Below are 15,763 nucleotides of genomic sequence, written 5' to 3' on the forward strand. Positions count from 1 at the left end.
ATGGACTTAAAATGTGGGGAGATAATTTTTCCGTTCCAAATGGTTTAAAATATCCAAAACTTTGCCAAGACCATGTCATTCCATCCTAGCCCAACCACAAATTCTATTTCATTCTAATATTCTTTTTCCTATAAAAGGAATAGTCCTGTTGCCCTAGGTTGTGAGGCAACCTATATTTCTGCCTTTCCAAAAATTCCCATAAAATTATCATAAATCCTTTGGACCATATAAACCTTGAACATGCTCAAGATCTCATGCTCAGGGTGAGCATAGCATCCAATTCTTGTTTCTGGACTCACTTTGAGGGTGTCCATAATCTCTTGAGCATGCCAAAATTAGCATTCTTTTGCCAAGCCAATCTCTCCCAACAATTCTCCAAAGTTTGTGTCCAGAGAGGAGCACTTTGAAGGAAGTACTATTTAGGAGTACCAAAATGGTAAGAAATTTTACCAGTGCCTCCATACTCCTAAATCACCTCCCTACACCAAATTTCAGCCAAATTTATCTATCCAATTTTTCCTAGGAATTCAAACTAGTTTTTGAACCAACTTTACAGTTGTGAAGGAACTATACTCAAACTTTCTCTAAACCCCTTGATTTTTTTGAAGGAAATATGCCCTAGAGGCAATAATAAAGTTGTTATAAAGTTGTTATTTATATTTCCTTATATCATGATAAATGTTTATTATTCATGCTAGAGTTGTATTAACCGGAAACTTAGTACGTGTGTGAATACATAGACAAACAGAGTGTCCCTAGTATATGCCTCTATAGACTAACTCGTTAATCAAAGATGGTTAAGTTTCCTAGCCATAGACATGTGTTGTCATTTGATGAACGGGATCACATCATTAGAGAATGATGTGATGGACAAGACCCATCCGTTAGCTTAGCACTATGATCGTTTAGTTTATTGCTATTGCTTTCTCCAAAACTTATGCATGTTCCTATGACTATGAGATTATGCAACTCCCGAATACCGGAGGAACACTTAGTGTGCTATCAAACGTCACAACGTAACTAAGTGATTATAAAGATGCTCTACAGGTGTCTCCGATGGTGTTTGTTGAGTTGGCATAGACTGAGATTAGGATTTGTCACTCCGATTGTCGGTGAGGTATCTCTGGGCCCTCTCGGTAATGCACATCACTATGAGCCTTGCAAGCAATGTGACTAATGAGTTAGTTACGGGATGATGCATTATGGAACGAGTAAAGAGACTTGCCGGTAACGAGATTGAAATAGGTATGATGATATTGATGATCGAATCTCGGGCAAGTAACATACCGATGGCAAAGGGAACAACATATGTTGTTATGCGGTTTGACCGATAAAGATGTTCGTAGAATATGTAGGAACCAATATGATCATCTAGGTTCCGCTATTGGTTATTGACCGGAGATGAGTCTCGGTCATGTCTACATAGTTCTCGAACACGTAGGGTCCGCACGCTTAACGTTCAATGACGATATGTATTGTGAGTTATGTGATTTGATGTATCGAAGGTTGTTTAGAGTCCCGGATGTGATCACGGACATGACGAGGAGTCTCGAAATGATCGAGACATGAAGATTGATATATTGGAACATTATGTTTGAACACCGGAAAGGTTCCGGATAGGTTCGGGCATTTTCCGGAGTATCGAGGGGGGGGGGTACTGGAACCCCCCGGAGGGTTAATGGGCCTTCATGGGCTTTAGTGGAAGAGAGGAGGAGGCGGCCAAGAGGAGGGGCGCTCCCCCCAAGCCCAATTCGAATTGGGGAGGGGGCGACCCCCTTTCCTTCTTCCCCTCTTCCCTTTCCTTCCCCTCCTAGTTTGACTAGGAAAGGGGGGAACCTACTCCTAGTACGAGTAGGATTCCCCTATGAGGCCGCCGGCCCCCTCCTCCACTCATTTATATACGGGGGAGGGGGGACCTCGTAGACACACAAGTTGATTTCTTAGCCGTGTGCGGTGCCCCCTCCACAGATTTCCACCTCGGTCATATTGTCATAGTGCTTAGGTGAAGCCCTGCATCGGTAACTTCATCATCACCGTCAACATGCCGTCGTGATGACGAAACTCTCCCTCGACCTCAGATGGATCTAGAGTTTGAGGGACGTCACCAAGTTGAACGTGTGCAGATCGCGGAGGTGCCGTGCGTTCGGTACTTGATTGGTTGCATCGCGAAGACATTCGACTACATCAACCGCATTACTCAACGCTTCCGCTTTCGGTTTATGAGGGTACGTAGACATACTCTCCCCTCTCGTTTTTATGCATCTTCTAGATAGATCTTGTGTGATCGTAGGAATTTTTTTGAAATACTGCGTTCCCCAACAGTGGCATCCGAGCCAGGTCTATGCGTAGATGTTATATGCACGAGTAGAACATAATGAGTTGTGGGCGTGGGTATATACATATTGCTTGTCGTCACTAGTTGTTTCTTGATTCGGTGGTATTGTTGGATGAAGCGGCCCAGACCGACATTACATGACCGCGTTCATGAGACTGGTTCTATCGACGTGCTTTGCACACAGGTGGTTGACGGGTGTCAGTTTTTCCAACTTTAGTTGAATCGGATTCAATGAACAAGGTTCTTTCTGAAGATCAAAAAGCAATCACTATACCGCGTTGTGGTTTTTGATGCGTAGGTAAGAACAGTTCTTGCTAAGCCCGTAGCAGCCACGTAAAACTTGCAACAACAAAGTAGAGGATGTCTAACTTGTTTTTGCAGGGAATGTTGTGATGTGATATGGTCAAGGCATGATTATATAAATTGTTGTATGAGATGATCATGTTTTGTAACACAGTTATCGGCAACTAGCAAGAGCCATATGGTTGTCGCTTTATTGTATGAATTGCAATCACCATGTAATTGCTTTACTTTATCACTAAGCGGTAGCGATAGTCGTGGAAGCAATAGTTGGCGAGACGACAATGATGCTACGATGGAGATCAAGGTGTCAAGCCGGTGACGATGGTGATCATGACGGTGCTTTGGAGATGGAGATCAAAGGCACAAGATGATGATGGCCATATCATATCACTTATAATGATTGCATGTGATGTTTATCCTTTATGCATCTTATTTTGCTTAGTAGGCGGTAGCATTATAAGATGACCTCTCACTAAATTTCAAGGTATAAGTGTTCTCCCTGAGTATGCACAGTTGCTACAATTCGTCGTGCCAAGACACCACGTGATGATCGGGTGTGATAAGCTCTACGTTCACATACAATGGGTGCAAGCTAGTTTTGCACAAGCAGAATACTCGGGTTAAACTTGACGAGCCTAGCATATGCAGATATGGCCTCGGAACAATGAGACCGAAAGGTCGAGCGTGAATCATATAGTAGATATGATCAACATAGTGATGTTCACCATTGAAAACTACTCCATCTCACGTGATGATCGGACATTGTTTAGTTGATATGGATCACGTGATCACTTAGATGATTAGAGAGATGTCTATCTAAGTGGGAGTTCTTAAGTAATGTGATTAATTGAACTTTAATTTATCATGAACTTAGTACCTGGTAGTATTTTGCATGTCTATGTTGTTGTAGATAAATGGCTCGTGCTGTTGTTCCATTGAATTTTAATGCGTTCCTAGAGAAATCTAAGTTGAAAGATGATGGTAGAAACTACACGGACTGGGTCCGTCACTTGAGGATTACCCTCATTGCTGCATAGAAGAATTACGTCCTGGAAGCACCGCTAGGTGCCAAACCCGCTGTAGGAGCAACTCTAGATGTTATGAACACCTGGCAGAGCAAAGTTGATGACTACTCGATAGTTCAGTGTGCCATACTTTATGGCTTAGAACCGGGACTTCAATGACGTTTTCAACGTCATGGAGCATATGAGATGTTCCAGGAGTTGAAGTAAATATTTCAAGAAAATGCCCGGATTGAGAGACATGAAGTCTCCAGTAAGTTCTACAGCTGCAAAATGAAGGAGAATAGTTCTGTCAGTGAACACATACTCAGAATGTCTGGGTACCACAATCACTTGACTCAGCTGGGAGTTGATCTTCCGGTTGATAGTGTCATTGACAGAGTTCTTCAATCACTGCCACCAAGCTGCAAAAGCTTCGTGATGAACTAGAATATGCAAGGGATGGATAAGACAATTCCCGAGCTCTTCGCAATGCTAAAGGCTACGGAGGTAGAAATCAAGAAGGAGCATCAAGTGTTGATGGTCAACAAGACCACCATTTTCAAGAAGAAGGGTAAAGGGAAGAAGGGGAACTTCAAGAAGAACGGCAAGCAAGTTGCTGCTCAAGTGAAGAAGCCCAAGTCTGGACCTAAGCCTGAGACTAAGTGCTTCTACTGCAAAGGGACCGGTCACTGGAAGCGGAACTGCCCCAAGTATTTGGTGGATAAGAAGGATGGCAAAGTGAAAGGTATATTTGATATACATGTTATTGATGTGTACCTTACTAATGCTCGCAGTAGCGCCTGGGTATTTGATACTGGTTCTGTTGCTAATATTTGTAACTCGAAACAGGGGCTACGGATTAAGCGAAGATTGGCTAAGGATGAGATGATGATGCGCGTGGGAAATGGTTCCAAAGTCGATGTGATCGCGGTTGGCACGCTACCTCTACATCTACCTTCGGGATTAGTTTTAGACCTGAATAATTGTTATTTGGTGCCAGCGTTAAGCATGAACATTATATCTAGATCTTGTTTGATGCGAGACGGTTATTCATTTAAATCAGAGAATAATGGTTGTTCTATTTATATGAGTAATATCTTTTATGGTCATGCGCCCTTGATGAGTGGTCTATTTTTACTAAGATAGTAGTGATACACATATTCATAGTATTGAAGCCAAAAGATATAAGTTTAATAACGATAGTGCAACTTATTTGTGGCACTGCCGTTTAGGTCATATTGGGGTAAAGCGCATGAAGAAACTCCATGTTGATGGACTTTTGGAATCACTTGATTATAAATCACTTGATGCTTGCGAACCATGCCTCATGGGCAAGATGACTAAGACTCCGTTCTTCGGAACAATGGAACGAGCAACAGACTTATTGGAAATAATACGTACTGATGTATGCGGTCCGATGAGTGTTGATGCTCGTGGAGGGCATCGTTATTTTATGACCTTCATAGATGATTTGAGCAGATATGGTATATCTACTTGATGAAACATAAGTCTGAAACATTTGAAAAGTTCAAAGAATTTCAGAGTGAAGTGGAAAATCATCGTAACAAGAAAATAAAGTTTCTACGATCTGATAGTGGAGGAGAATATTTGAGTTACGAGTTTGGTCTTCATTTGAAACAATGCAGAATAGTTTCGCAACTCATGCCACCTGGAACACCATAGCGTAATGGTGTGTCCGGACGTCGTAACGACACTTTATTAGATATGGTGTGATCTATGATGTCTCTTATTGATTTGCCGCTATCGTTTTGGGGTTATGCTTTAGAGACGACTACATTCATGTTAAATAGGGCACCATCGAAATCCGTTGAGACGACACCATATGAACTGTGGTTTGGCAAGAAACCCAAGTTGTTGTTTCTTAAAGTTTGGGGTTGTGATGCTTATGTGAAAAAGCTTCAACCTGATAAGCTCGAACCCAAATCGAAGAAATGTGTCTTCATAGGATACCCAAAGGAGACTGTTGGGTACACCTTCTATCACAGACCCGAAGGCAAGATATTCGTTGCTAAGAATGGATCCTTTCTAGAGAAGGAGTTTCTCTGGAAAGAAGTGAGTGGGAGGAAAGTAGAACTTGATGAGGTAATTGTACCTGCTCCCTTATTGGAAAGTAGTTCATCACAGAAATCAGTTCCAGTGATTCCTACACCAATTAGTGAGGAAGCTAATGATGATGATCATGAAACTTCTGATCAAGTTACTACCGAACCTCGTAGGTCAACCAGAGTAAGATCCGCACCAGAGTGGTACGATAATCCTATTCTGGAAGTCATGTTACTTGACCATGACGAACCTGCGAACTATGAGGAAGCGATGATGAGCCCAGATTCTGCGAAATGGCTTGGGGCCATGAAATCTGAGATGGGATCCATGTATGAGAACAAAGTGTCGACTTTGGTTGACTTGCCTGATGATCGGCAAGCCATAGAGAATAAATGGATCTTCAAGAAGAAGACTAACGCTGACGGTAATGTTACTGTCTACAAAGCTCGACTTGTTGCGAAAGGTTTTCGACAAGTTCAAGGAGTTGACTATGATGAGACCTTCTCACCTGTAGCGATGCTTAAGTCCGTCTGAATCATGTTAGCAATTGCCGCATTTTATGATTATGGAATTTGGCAAATGGATGTCAAAACTACATTCCTTAATGGATATCTTAAAGAAGAGTTGTATATGACGCAACCAGAAGGTTTTGTCAATCCAAAAGGTACTAATAAAGTGTGTAAGCTCCAGCGATCCATTTATGGACTGGTGCAAGCATCTCGGAGTTGGAATATACACTTTGATAGTGTGATCAAAGCATATGGTTTTATACAGACTTTAGGAGAAGCCTGTAATTACAAGAAAGTGAGTGGGGGCTCTGTAGCATTTCTGATATTATAAGTGGATGACATATTGTTGATTGGAAATGATACTGAATTTCTGAATAGCATAAAAGGATACTTGAATAAGAATTTTTCAATGAAAGACCTCGGAGAAGCTGCTTATATATTGGGCATCAAGATCTATAGAGATAGATCAAGACGCTTAATTGGACTTTCACAAAGCACATACCATGATAAAGTTTTCAAGAAGTTTAAAATGGATCAAGCAAAGAAAGGATTCTTTCCTGTGTTACAAGGTGTGAAGTTGGGTCAGACTCAATGCTCGACCACCGCAAAAGATAGAGAGAAAATGGAAGTCATTCCCTATGCCCCAGCCATAGGTTCTATCATGTATGGAATGCTGTGTACCAGACCTGATGTGTGCCTTGCTATTAGTTTAGCAGGGAGGTACCAAAGTAATCTAGGAGTGGATCACTAGACAACGGTCAAGAACATCCTGAAATACCTGAAAATGACTAAGGATATGTTTCTCGTGTATGGAGGTGACAAAGAGCTCGTCGTAAATGGTTACGTCGATGCAAGCTTTGACACTGATCCGGATGACTCTAAGTCACAAACCGGATATGTATTTTTATTAAATGGTGGAGCTGTCAGTTGGTGCAGTTCTAAATAGAGCGTCGTGGCGGGATCTACGTGTGAAGCAGAATACATAGCTGCTTCAGAAGCAGCAAATGAAGGAGTCTGGATGAAGGAGTTCATATCCGATCTAGGTGTCATACCTAGTGCATCAGGTCCAATGAAAATCTTTTGTGACAATACTGGTGCAATTGCCTTGGTGATCCAGCCGCACCTTCCAGTATGGCTACCTTGTTACGACGAATTCACAAGAGAACCAAGCACATCAAGAGACGCTTCAATTCCATCCGCGATCAAGTCAAGGAGGGAGACATAGAGATTTGCAAGATACATACGGATCTGAATGTTGTAGACCCGTTGACTAAGCCTCTCTCACGAGAAAAACATGATCAGCACCAAGACTCCATGGGTGTTAGAATCATTACTATGTAATCTAGATTATTGACTATAGTGCAAGTGGGAGACTAAAGGAAATATGACCTAGAAGCAATAATAAAGTTGTTGTTTATATTTCCTTATATCATGATAAATGTTTATTATTCATGCTAGAATTGTATTAACCAGAAACTTACTACATGTGTGAATACATAGACAAACAGAGTGTCCCTAGTAAGCCTCTACTAGACTAGCTCGTTCATCAAAGATGGTTAAGTTTCCTAGCCATAGACATGTGTTGTCATTTGATGAACGAGGTCACATCATTAGAGAATGATGTGATGGACTAGACCCATCCGTTAGCTTAGCACTATGAAATAATGCAACTCCCGAATACCGGAGGAACACTTAGTGTGCTATCAAACGTCACAACGTAACCAGGTGATTATAAAGATACTCTACAGGTGTCTCCGACGGTGTTTGTTGAGTTGGCATAGATCGAGATTAGGATTTGTCACTCTGATTGTCGGAGAGGTATCTCTGGGCCCTCTCGGTAATGCACATCACTATGAGCCTTGCAAGCAATGTGACTAATGAGTTAGTTAGGGGATGATGCATTACGGAACAAGTAAAGAGACCTGCGGTAATGAGATTGAACTAGGTATGATGATACCGATGATCGAATCTCGGGGAAGTAACATACCAATGACAAAGAGAACAACGTATGTTGTTATGTGGTTTGACCGATAAAGATCTTCGTAGAATATGTAGGAACCAATATGAGCATCCAGGTTCCACTATTGGTTATTGATCGGATATGAGTCTCGGTCATGTCTACATAGTTCTTGAACCCGTAGGGTCCGCACGCTTAACGTTCGATGATGATATGTATTGTGAGTTATGTGATTTGATGTACCAAATGTTGTTCGGAGTCTCGGATGTGATCGCGGACATGATGAGGAGTCTCGAAATGATCGAGACATGAATATTGATATATTGGAAGGTTGTGTTTTAACACCAGAAAGGTTTCAGATAGGTTCGGGCATTTTCCGGAGTACTGGGGGGTTACCGGAACCCCCCGGGGGGTTAATGGGCCTTCATGGGCTTTAGTGGAAGAGAGGAGAAGGCGGCCAAGAGGAGGGGCGCGCCCCCCAAGCCCAATCCGAATTGGGGAGGGGGGCCTTTCCTTCTTCCCATCTTCCCTTTCCTTCCCCTCCTAGTTGGACTAGGAAAGGGGGGAACCTACTCCTAGTAGGAGTAGGATTCCCCCCTTGGGGCGCACCCTCTGTTGGAAAAGGCAGTGCCTAGGAGGCGCTTAGGCATGCCTAGGCGCTAGGCAATGGCCAAACACCTCGCCTAGGGCATAAATGGAGGTCTAGGCAGGGCAAGTAAGGAATTGTCTACCCAAGCAAGAAATCATGCAACATAATATACTGATATGCCAAATGGGTTAGATTCCAATGGACGTAGACGGTAATTAACTTATTTATATGCCCTAAACTAATATCAACACCCATATAATAATCACAAATATACTACGAGTAAAACTATATTACCGCCTAGGCCGCGCCTAGGGCGCTTAGGCGCCGCCTAGGCACTAGGCGAAGGCCAACCGCCTCACTTACGCCTACCGCTTTTTCCAACCTCGCGTGCCCTATGAGACCGGCCGGCCCCCTCCTCCACTCCTTTATATTCGGGGGAGGGTCCACCTCATAGACACAAAAGTTGATTTCTTAGCCGTGTGCGGTGCCCCCGTCCATAGATTTCCACCTCGGTCATATTGTCGTAGTGCTTAGGCGAAGCCTTGCATCGGTAACTTCATCATCACCGTCAACACGCCGTCGTGCTGAAGAAACTCTCCCTCGGCCTCAGCTGGATCTAGAGTTCGAGGGACATCACCGAGCTGTATGTGTGCAGATCGCGGAGGTGCCGTGCATTCGGTACTTGATCGGTTGGATCGCGAAGACGTTCGACTACATCAACCGCGTTACTCAATGCTTCCGCTTTCGGTCTATGAGGGTACGTAGACATACTATCCCCTCTCGTTGCTATGCATCTCCTAGATAGATCTTGCGTGATCGTAGGATTTTTTTTGAAATACTACTTTCGGTCTATGAGGGTACGTAGACATACTCTCCCCTCTCATTTCTATGCATCTCCTAGATAGATCTTGCGTGATCGTAGGAATTATTTTTTGAAATATGAGTATTTAAAAAAAATTCCTACGATCATGCAAGATCTATCTAGGAGATGCATAAAAATGGGAGGGGAGGGTATGTCTACATACCCTTGTAGACCGAAAGCGGAAGCGTTGAGTAACGCGGTTGATGTAGTCGAACGTCTTCGCGATCCAACTGATCATGTACTGAACGCACGACACCTCCGCGATCTGCACACGTTCAGCTCGGTGACGTCCCTCGAACTCTAGATCCAGCTGAGGCCGAGGGAGAGTTTCATCAGCACGACGGTATGTTGACGGTGATGATGAAGTTACCGGCGCAGGGCTTCGCCTAAGCAGTACGGCAATATGACTGATGTGGAAATCTGTGGAGGGGGGCACCGCACACAGCTAAGAAATCAACTTGTTGTCTATGGGGTACCCCCCTCCCCCGTATATAAAGGAGTGGAGGAGGGGGTCGGCCGGGCTCAAGGGGTGCGCCCCAAGGGGGAAATCCTACTCCTACTAGGAGTAGGTTCCCCCTTTTTCTAGTCCAACTAGGAGGGGAAGGAAAGAGGACGAAGGAGAGAAGGAAAGGGGGGGCCTCCCCAATTTCAATTGGGCTTGGGGGGCGCGCCCCTCCACTTGGTAGCCTCCTCCTCTCTTCCACTAAAGCCCATGAAGGCCCATTAACCCTTCGGGGGGTTCCGGTAACCCCCGGTAATCTAGAAAATGCCCGAACCTATCCGAAACCTTTTCGGTGTCCAAACATAACCTTCCAATATATCAATATTTATGTATCGACCATTTCGAGACTCCTCGTCATGTCTGTGATCACATCCGAGACTCCGAACAACCTTCGGTACATCAAATCACATAACTTACAATACATATCGTCATGGAACGTTAAGCATGCGGACCCTACGGGTTCGAGAATTATGTAGACATGGTCGAGACTCATCTCCAGTCAATAACAAATAGCGGAACGTGGATGCTCATATTGGTTCCTACATATTCTACGAAGATCTTTATCGGTCAAACCACATAACAACATACGTTGTTCCCTTTGTCATCAGTATGTTACTTGCCCGAGATTCGATCGTCGGTATCATCATACCTAGTTCAATATCGTCACCGGCAAGTCTCTTTACTCGTTCCATAATGCATCATCCCCTAACTAACTCATTAGTCACATTGCTTGCAAGGCTCATAGTGATGTGTACTACCGAGAGGGCCCAGAGATACCTCTCCGACAATCGGAGTGACAAATCCTAATCTCGATCTATGCCAACTCAACAAACACCATCGGAGACACCTATAGAGCATCTTTATAGTCACCCATTTAGGTTGTGACGTTTGATAGCATACTAAGTGTTCCTCCAGTATTCGGGAGTTGTATAATCTCATAGTCATAGGAACATGTATAAGTTATGGAGAAAGCAATAGCAATAAACTAAACGATCATAGTGCTAAGCTAACGGATGGGTCTAGTCCATCACATCATTCTCTAATGATGTGATCCCATTCATCAAATGACAACACATGTCTATGGCTAGGAAACTTAACCATCTTTGATTAACGATCTAGTCTAGTAGAGGCATACTAGGGACACTTTGTCTGTCTATGTATTCACACATGTACTAAGTTTCCGGTTAATACAATTGTAGCATGAATAATAAACATTTATCATAATATAAGGAAATATAAATAACAACTTTATTATTCCCTCCAGGGCATATTTCCTTCATTTTGTGATGTGAAGCTTTCAAGTTTTGGGTAAGGATTTCATGTGTCACATCCCTAGTTCTGGTATGCTCTGGGCTAGCTAGTTATGTGTTGCATCATGTTTAAATTTTTTAAACTTGAAATGGGGATGACCAAACCCCAGCACCAAATGAATTCAACTAGGTTCAAATTCAAATACTCTCAATGAACCCAAAATGGCCTTAAAATGTTCATAATTTATGGAACAAGGTGAAAACCTAAACCAAAAATGGTGGATATTTTTCCAGGACATAAATGGGCTTTGAATTAATCCAATATGTATTTGAATTGGAGCTTTAAAATTCTATAAATATTTTTACTAGCTCCAATAATTTTGAAACTTGGTGAGGGCCTCTGAAATAAATTAGTTAGTGCCCATAAAAAGTTTCAGGGTTTTATCAAATGGTTTAGTGCCTAAACTAAGTCAAAACAAATGATAGAAAAAGAAAAACAGAAACAAAATAGAAAAAGGAGAGAGAGAGAGAGAAACCCACCTAGGCCCTACCTGGAGCCCAAGTGGCTGGCCTAGCCCACCTCCCCAGCTCCCTGTCGTCTTCGTCCCCGCGCCAATAGGCAGCGCGCGTGTCCGACGCACGCCGGCACGCGCCCGACCACCTCCTGCCTGCCTAGCTGCCCCCTCGACGCCCTGGAGGCTCTGGACGTCGCCACACACCCCCCTTGACCCCTCGACCACTTCCTCGTCCTCATTCCCCCTGGTTCTCTCTCCCGTGACTGTCCGCGAGCGCCCGAGAACGCCGACAAGCACCACCGCGACCACAGTCTCCCGTGCCTCTCCTACGTGACCTTGAGCCCCACCGTCGACCCATACACCGTCTCCACCGAGCCACGCGATGGGAAGGGCCCCGGAGCGCCGACCCCGACGTCTTCTTCCTCCTCGGGTCACTGATATCGCCGACAACCGTGCTCCCGCTCCAACGCGTACCCGAGCCCGCTGACCTTCTCCTCCGCCCCCCAGTGAGCCCCTAATCTCTTCCCCCCTGTCCCCTTCTTTGATAGCGCGCCCTAGCTAGTCCACCATCGAGCCCGAGTGCTCTTCGCCGCCGGTCATGTCGCCACCGTGGCTATGGCCGTGCAAGCTTGCGCCTGAGCACACTAACACGATAAGTGCACTCCCAGGAGTCGACCGCAACCACCCGCGACTCCTGCTGTGCCCTGCAGCGTCGATTCGATCGACGCCTGAACGCCGGCCACCGCACTTGCCATCACCGCCATCGTTCTAGGCCCCTTCGCCGATGCACCAGTCGATGCGGCTGGGCCTCCTCGTCTCATAGGTGGCCTTGGCCGTCAGTTTGGTCGTCGGAGGGCCAAACCCGAGCCCTCCGTCGCGCCTGCCATCGCCGGCGTCAAGCCGCCGCCGTGTTAGCCCTGGTCAGCCCCGGTTGACCAAGGGTTTGACCTCCCTTGGTCAATGACAGGTGGGGCCAGCCTCTGTTAACCACGAGTTTAGTTTAAATCTAAACTTAATTAGAATACTGACCGTGACATGCGGGACCCACGGCTCAGGTTTGACCCCGGTCAGCTGTGTTGACCTGATGACGTCATCTTGACGTCAGGATGACGCACTGGTGACGCAGTAATATTTTTCTTGGATTATTTCTAATTCTAAATGATTTGGAAATTCCAGAAAATAGTTAAAACTTCTAATAATCATAGAAAATCAACCGTAGCTCAGAATGAAATAAATTATATATGAAAAATTATCAGAAAAATCCAATCTAACCATCTGTACCTTTTTCATGCATGTTTGATAAACTTATGCATGCTGATCAGGTCAAATCAATTAAATGGCATTTGAATAATCACATATGGAGTTTGAATTTGAATCTTGTATTCAAACCAACTTCATTTAAATCGCTGTTAGTTGCATTAGCTCAAACACTGCATATTTCCATGTCATGATCATGCATCATATTGTTGCATTGCATTGATTGTGTTTTCTCTATGTTGCCGGTAATTGTTCCCCCTCAGTAGATGTGGTATCGACGATGAGATCGATGACACTGATGAAGAGCTATACTATCTTCAGAAGTGCCAGGCAAGCGAAATCCCCTTGTTCATTCCGATACAATCCCACTCTCTCCCTTCTGCTCTCTTTTACTGCATTAGGACAACAATGATTCAACTATTACATGCTACGGTAGTTGAACCCCTTTCCTCTGCATGACCTGTCATTGCCACAGTAAATAGATGAAACCCACTAGCATGAGTAGGACTTGTTTGAGCCCTGATGTGCCTACTCATTCGTGCTTGTTGTCATGCCTGCTACTGCTTATAGTTGAGTGATAACCCACAAGTATAGGGGATCACAATAGTTTTCAAGGGTAGTGTATTCAACCCAAATTTATTGATTCGACACAAGGGGAGCCAAAGAATATTCTCAAGTATTAGCAGCAGAGTTGTCACTTCAACCACACCTGGAAACTTAATATTTGCATCAAGGTATTTAGTAGCAAAGTAATATGATAATAGTGGTAACGGTAGCAAAGAAATATTTTTGGGTTTTGTAGTGATTGTAATAGTAGGAACGGAAAAGTAAATAAGCGAAGAACAATATATGAAAAGCTTGTAGGCATTGGATCGGTGATGGAGAATTATGTCGGATGCGATCGATCATGCAACAATTATAACATAGGGTGACACAGAACTAGCTCCAATTCATCAATGTAATGTAGGCATGTATTCCGAATATAGTCATACGTGCTTATGGAAAAGAACTTGCATGCCATCTTTTGTCCTACCCTCCCATGGCAGCGGGGTCCTATTGGAAACTAAGGGATATTAAGGCCTCCTTTTAATAGAGTACCGGACCAAAGCATTAACACATAGTGAATACATGAACTCCTCAAACTATGGTCATCACCGGTAATGGTCTCGATTATTATCACTTCGGGGTTAACGGATCATAACACATAATGAATCCTTCTCTCTGATTTTTTCTCCCCGAACACGAATATATGGAGTTGGAGTTGAGGTCAGTGGAGCGTCAGGGGGCCCATGAGGCAGGGGAGCACGCCCAGAGGGGTAGGTGCGCCCCCACCCTCATGGACAGGGTGTGGGCCCCCTGACATGGATTCTTCTTCCGGTATTTTTTATATATTCCAAAAATAATCTTCGTTGATTTTCAGGTTATTCCGAGAACTTTTATTTCTGCACAAAAATAACACCATGGCAATTCTGCTGAAAACAGCATCAGTCCGGGTTAGTTCCATTCAAATCATGCAAGTTAGAGTCCAAAACAAGGGCAAAAGTTTTTGGAAAAGTAGATACGACGGAGACGCATCAACTCCCCCAAGCTTAAACCTTTGGTTGTCCTCAAGCAATTCAGTTGATAAACTGAAAGTGATAAAGAAAAACTTTTACAAGCTCTATTTGCTCTTGTTGTTGTAAATATGTAAAGCCAGTATTCAAGTTTTCAGCAAAGATTATGAACTAACCATATTCACAATAACATTTAGGTCTCATGTTTACTGATATCAAAGGCATAATCAGCTAGCGAGCAATAATAACAAATCTCGGATGAAAACACTTTCTCAAAATAATCATGATATGATATGACAAGATGGTATCTCGCTAGCCCTTTCTGAGACCGCAAAACATAAATGCAGAGCACCTTTAAGGATCAAGGACTGACTAGACATTGTAATTCATGGTAAAAGAGATCCAGTCACAGTCATACTCAATGTAAACTAACATTAATGGATGCAAATGACAGAGGTTCTCTCCAACTGGTGCTTTTTAATAAGAGGATGATGACTCAACACAAAGGTAAATAGATAAGCCCTTCGCAGAGGGAAGCAGGGATTTGTAGAGGTGCCAGAGCTCGGTTTTTGAAATAGATATGAATAATATTTTGAGTGGTATACTTTCATTGTCAACATAACAACCGAGAGATCTCGATATCTTCCATGCTACACACATTATAGGCGGTTCCCAAGCAGAATGGTAAATTTTATACTCCCCCACCACCAACAAGCATCAATCCATGGCTCACCCGAAACAACGGGTGCCTCCAACTAACAACAATCCCGGGGGATTTTTGTGTGCAATTGTTTTGATTTGATTTGAGCATGGGACTAGGCATCCCGGTGACCAGCCATTTTCTCGTGAATGAGGAGCAGAGTCCACTCCTCTTGAGAATAACCCGCGTAGCATGGAAGATACAGACGGCCCTAGTTGATACATGAGCTATTCGAGCATACAAAACAGAATGTTTATTTGAAGGTTTAGAGTTTGGCACATACAAATTTACTTGGGACGGCAGGTAGATACCGTATATAGGTAGGTATGGTGGACTCATATGGAATAACTTTGGGGTTTATGG

Source organism: Triticum urartu, chromosome 4A (assembly GCF_056163025.1).
Source record: "Triticum urartu cultivar PI428250 chromosome 4A, HENAU_Tu73, whole genome shotgun sequence".
Classification (NCBI taxonomy): Eukaryota; Viridiplantae; Streptophyta; class Magnoliopsida; order Poales; family Poaceae; genus Triticum; species Triticum urartu.